The sequence below is a fragment of the Urocampus carinirostris genome, chromosome 3 (genome assembly GCF_059441175.1).
Source record: "Urocampus carinirostris isolate Australia breed hairy pipefish chromosome 3, RoL_Ucar_1.0, whole genome shotgun sequence".
In the NCBI taxonomy this organism is placed as follows: Eukaryota; Metazoa; Chordata; class Actinopteri; order Syngnathiformes; family Syngnathidae; genus Urocampus; species Urocampus carinirostris.
The window spans coordinates 13,878,779-13,885,140 of record NC_142351.1 but is presented as its reverse complement, the minus strand read 5'-3'; positions in this window follow the sequence as shown (position 1 = coordinate 13,885,140).

Sequence of the window (6,362 nt, the reverse complement as noted above, 5' to 3'; positions counted from 1 at the left end):
TTTTTTTAATGTAGTATAACATCAAAGCAAGGCAAGTTTATTCGTATAGCACAATTCATACACAAGGCAATTCAAAGTGCTTTACAGAAATGTTACATGTCGAAGTGTCCTTGGGTAAGACACTGAACCCCTAGTACCCCCAATAAGCAGGTTAGCGCCTTACATGGCTGCACGGCCGCTATTGGGAAATGTGAAGCACACTGTAAAGCACTTTGGGAAGTCTTGACTTGAAAAGCGCTATATAAATGCAGATCATTTCATTTCAAATGGCAGACAGGTTAAAAACACACAAGTCAAGTCATTTTTATTTGTATAGCCGTTGATCACAAAGAGTCTCAAAGGGCTTCACAGGTTATTACACAAACTATTTTTTTTCAGACTATTATTACACCATCCCCTGATCTGGAACCAACATGAGGGCAAGGAAAAACTCAAAAACCTCAACATGAGGAAAATGAAGAAACCTTGAGAAGGGACCGCACAAGTGGTATCCCCCTTCTAGGATTACCAGACAGCAAAGGATGTTGCAATCACAAATAATACAGAGATATTATCCACGAAGGGTATAGGTTATTCATATGCTATAGCGTAGAAGTGAGTTTTAAGCTTAGATTTAAACATTTCCACTGAGGTTGCAGATCGGATCTCAGGAGGAAGAGCATTCCACAGCACCGGTGCCCGGATGGAGATAGATAGATAGATAGATACTTTATTCATCCCCGAAGGGAAATTCACTTTTCCAGCAGCATCCCTGAGCTGAGAACAATCGAAAATAACACGGGAGCTGCTGGAGTGGCTGCCATTCGAACGCTCTCGACACAATGAAATACATTGAAAATTTAAAACGTGGTTTTTAAAATGCATTAAACCACAGATAAAACATAATAAAATCAATCAATTAAAATAAGGTAGACGTGAAGCGTGCGGATAGAACCCTTTCAGTTGTATGCACAGTTGAACAGAGCCGTTTTCAGCCTGGACTTAAACATTGTCAGAGTAAACGCCTGTCTGACGTCATCAGGAAGACTATTCCAGAGTTTAGCTGCATGGAACTGAAACACAGCTTCACCCTGCACCAGCAGAAGGCCTGTCCCTGAGGTTCTCAGGGTCCGAGATGGTTCATATGGGACCAACATGTCACAGATGTACTTTGGTGCTAGACATCAAAAGAAAAGAACGTCATTGATATATTACGTGTTTCGTCTTGTTGCGGTGGATTCCAGAACAGCGATCCTAAGAAGTATTCAGGTTACAAAAAAAGAAACACCTTTTCCAATTTTATGACTAAACTCCTTTATCTGAAGTCAGAGACATGAAGGTTTGATGTTAACGGAAGTCAAGTGTAAAAGCATCAAAGAACGTTAACGCCAGGACCCAACGAACATTTTAAAATCGCCTCTTAATTGAGAGACGGACGCGCAATTTTAGACTTACCTAGATAGGGCACGATTTTAACCTCATTAACATATACGGCCATCCTGACAAACACCTCAGGTACGAACTCTTAAAACAACCACTAATTGTGGGAGATTTTAATTGCATCCGAAGTCGAAAGTCAAGTCATTTTTATTTGTATAGCCTTTAATCACAAAGAGTCTCAAAGAGCTGCACAGGTTATTGCACAGACTATTATTTCAGACTATTATCACACCACCCCCTGATCTGGAACCAACATGAGGGCTAGGAAAAAACTCAAAAACCTCAACATGAGGAAAATCAAGAAACCTTGAAAAGGGAGCATGTAGTATCCCCTTTCAGGCATACCAGACAGCAAAGGATGTTGCAATTACAAATAATACAGAGATATTGTACACAAAAAGTATTGGTTATTCATATGCTATAGAGTAGAAGTGTGTTTTAAGCTTAGATTTAAACATTTCCACTGAGGTTGCAGATCGAATCTCAGGGGGAAGAGCATTCCACAGCACCAGTGCCCGGATGGAGAACCCTCTCAAACCTGCGGAACACTTCTTGGCTCTTGGGATCACCAGTAGACCAGCGCTTTCATAACGAAGGCTTCGGACCGGAACATAGGGGGGAATCAGATGTGAAAGGTATGAGGGAGCAAGTCCATGTATGATTTTGTATAATACGAAGAGAACCTTGAAATCATATCTTAGGCTAACAGGGAGCCAATGCAGGTTAGCCAAAATCGGCGTGATGTGATCTGACTTTTTTTGTCCTAGTTTAAGATAGATAGATAGATAGATAGATACTTTATTGATCCCCTAAGGGAAATTCACATTTCCAGCAGCATCCCTGAGCGAGCCTCGCTGCAGCATTTTGTACCAGCTGAAGACTCTTGATTCTGGACTTCGGGAGACCGGAGAGTAGTGCATTACAGTAATCGAGACGGGAGGTAACAAACGCGTGAATTATAATCTTAGCATCCGACTGAGACAGCGTAGGACGAATTTTAGCAATGTTGCGAAGATGGAAGAAAGCGGTTCTAGTAATTTTCTTCACGTGTGTTTGAAAGGACAGATCGGGGTCAAATATGACACCTAAATTTTTAACTGAGTCACTCTGTGATGTGACATTTGTCAATGTTCACAGCAGAAATGATAGAAAAGGGACCAATTAGGAGTTTAAAGTAGATAAAACATCAATTTTACTACAGGACATGTGCCGGGTATTTAAACTGGAAGACTGTTTGAAATCCATACATCCAGGAGAGGAGGGCTTCACCTGGTTCATTAGTGACAACGCCAGCGCCTCTCGAATCGACTACATATCTAAAAGGGGTTTAACACTGAGTGATGCCAGATTAATTCCTGTCTTTTTTTTTAGATCACTTATTATAAAAAATAAAATGGAAACGAAACCTTTACCATAGTGTGGGTGTCAACGTGGGGCTGCTGCTTGGACACGTTTACTTCTGGGTTGTTTAATTTTTGTTCACAATTTTTTTTGGGTCCAAATAGTCAGGTTTATTTATTTTACTTATTTATTTTTGGTTGTGAGTATTTTGGATATTGTAAATTTTATGTTGATTTAATGCTCCAGCACCCCCGCGACCCTACTGAGGATAAGCGGTGTAGCTAATGAGATGAGATGAGAATGAAGTGCTTTAATTTTATTTACTTGAGTTGTATTAAAGTATGTACTGTGGTTCTAGAATTGTGTTCAATCGATTTTGAACTGAGATGGAATATGAGCTTGCTCTGTCCACTCCACGCATCGGCCCGGTATTGCAGTACCTCCGGGAACGGTGCATTCGCAATGATCGCAGCAAGGCTTTAGGGCTAGGACCTTAGCTTGGCCTTTTGGCTGAGAGTAAGTGTCCCGGCTCCTAGGCTTTGTAGCGTATTATGAACTGACCGATAACGGATAATGGATAATGAATAACGAAGATAGATCAATAACCCTTGAAAACCCCAAAACCCCATATATAAAAAAACTTCCTGGTTGTGTTGCCTTCAGGATGAATCAAGTAGCATAGACAGTATACATAGTTGCTACTGTCTTGCTCTCTCTCACTTCCTTCAGGTATGACTGTTGGGAGGGGTCTTTGGAAGTTGAACTGCTCCCTGCTGGAGGATGAGGCCTTAGCCGCGCAATACAGGGAGCGGTACAAGGACTGGCAGACCCTTCAAGACTCGTATGATTCACGAGCACAATGGTGGGAGATGACAAAGAAACAAACGCAGATTTTTTTTTTCAAATGCAGGGGAAAAATAAGAAACTTAAAGAGATGAAACGCACGTCGGGACTACAAAGAAGACTCCAACGCTATTTCACCCTAACACAAAAGGGGATTGACTTTAATGATGAAATTAGAGAGCTCAAACAAGAACTATACGCTTTGGTGGAAATAAAGAGCAAAGGCATCATACTAATAAGCAAAGAAAGAGAAATAGAAGAAGGGGAAAAATGTGCTTTTTTTTTTTTTTTTTAATTATGAGCAAAAGTGGGGGGGCTTTTTGAACTCCAAAACGAAATCGGGCTTCTAACAAAGGAAACTAGTGAAATAACCAAATTAGTCGAAGACTAATACAAAAAAATTATATGAAAGGAAAGAAATACATGAGAATGAAATGGGGCATGTGTTAGATTATATCTCGAGATCAGTGCGTCAAGACCCCTTTTTAGCATTGGATTTTACCCCAGACCAACTGGATGCTTGGATAAAGAATTTTAAAAAAGGAAAATCACCCGGGGAGGACGGGCTCAGCCTCGAATTTGATCGGAGTTTTTGGAGCCTAAGAAACTGACAATGGAGGGGAAGGTCCTAATCATCAAAGCGATCATCCTCCCATTACTTTTATCAATCAGTTTAGTTTTTATCATTTTTAATAGGGGCTTTGGGAGGGACAGTTGCCTTTTCTATTTGTCTTGTCTAAATTCAGATCATGTAGGAAAATTCAAATGTGATTTTATTGGCTTCTCCTCCAGGTCCTTCCTGACTCAGGGTTTTGGGAGGGACATCTGCATTTTCAATTTGTATGTCTTTTCCATTTTCTTTGGGCATTTCCATAACTTTATTCATTTCATTGTCTTTGTTACCTTCCTTCCTAGCTTTCAACTTGTTTGCAAACGATTTCGGGCAGTTACTATAGAGGTGGTTCGTGTCTCCACAGAGGTTGCACTTTCTGCCATTGGTACACTCCTCAAAAGAATGTCCAATCGTCCTGCACTTTCCACAAATAATTCTATCACATACCTCAGCCAGATGCCCATGCTCACCTCATTTGCGGCAGAGTTTGGGTTGTCCTTGATAGGGGATATAGCCCCGGTTTCCCCCCAGGACTATCTTCGACGGGGGGTGTTTCCGTCCCTTGAAGCCCTGAGGGTCTTGCCATTGTTGGATGGGTATCCACCAGGTACAATTCCAAATGCCGTCCTCATCCTTCATCCTCATAGCCTGGCCTTTTATTGTGCAGTATCTGCTCAACCAAAAACTGATGTCATCTGCATTCACCACTTCATTGTGCATTCTGACAATGACTGTCTTGCTAGCATTGTCAGTCAGCTTCTCCACCGTAAATCCAGAAAACTGGGGCCTCACCCCCTCAAAGCGATCCCAAAACTCTTGCAAGAGCCATCGTTACAAAACTTACATCAAAGCCCTTGGCAAAAGGCAGGTTTATAATGCAATACATCTCATCCGGTTTAAATTTCAGGCACTTTTGAACTAACCTCGGAAAATCCAGCCTTGACATTTTTTCGGATTCAGCTCCCACATATTTGAACAGGAATCGCACGCAGATATGTCTCCGCCCGCCGGCATAATGCCCATGGCGGGACTCGGCTGCTTTACTTTGCTAATAAGAACACAATATATTGCAGACAGAAAGGATGTAATATGAAAGTGTTCAATATACCTCTTAAAGCAGATTGATACCAGAGCCACAAGCCAAAGTTCTCAATTCTAACAGAGGCAATCACTCGACATAGTCACCCTCCGCGTGCCATGGGATGTCAGAAAATTATTCAGTCATACAAGAAGACATTTGAATCTTATTGCCGTAAAAAGTGTCGATAAACTTGTTCAAACCTCACATTGTTTGCCTTTAAGTGTCAATAAAAATTGTTGAAACTAAACTTGATTCTCAAATTTCTGAAAGTGTTTCAGAGTTAAAGGGACACTGTGTATCATTTGACCACTAGATGTCGCTGTTTTGTGTATTGCAACTGTTTATTGAGAGCTGGAAAGCAAAAGGAAGAACAAATTACGGATACTCCAGGGTTCCTACAATTTACGGCAAGTTAAAATAGTTTTTAATGCTTAAAAAAAACACAATTGAACGCTCATATTTCTTTTACATAATGCCTCGTGCACATTACCTGGAACAGACTTTAGCCATAGCGAAAATTGTTCGTTGAACAGCCACTTCTCATTCAATTTAATCTTTCCCATGGTCCAAAGTTAACATCTGGTGTCCAAAGGTTCTGAGTTTTGTGGGTAAGACCTATGGGCAGCACGGCGAGGTCATGAGATCGAACCTCCTGTGTGGAGTTTGCATGTTCTTCCCATGCTTGTGTAGGTTTCCTCCCACATTCCAAAAACATGCATGTCAGGTTGATTGGCCGATCTGAATTGTCCCTAGGTGGGAATGAGCGAGTGGATTGTCTGTCCCTGTGTTCCCTGGCTGGCAACCAGTTCAGAGTGTCCCATGCCCACTGCCCAAAGATAGCTGGGATGGGCTCCAGCACCCAAGCAAACGGTGCAGATAATAAATGGATGGAGCCAACTATGCATTTGCTCTGAAAGGCTCGACTGAAACCACATCACCGTTTTGATGGGTGTTATTGTGGCCATGCTATGTTGAAAGAAAATTGGTTATGAAAAATAAAATGTTAAAACATTAGTACAAATATAAATCTAATGTGCACACATTTTTAAGAATTTCAAATTTTTA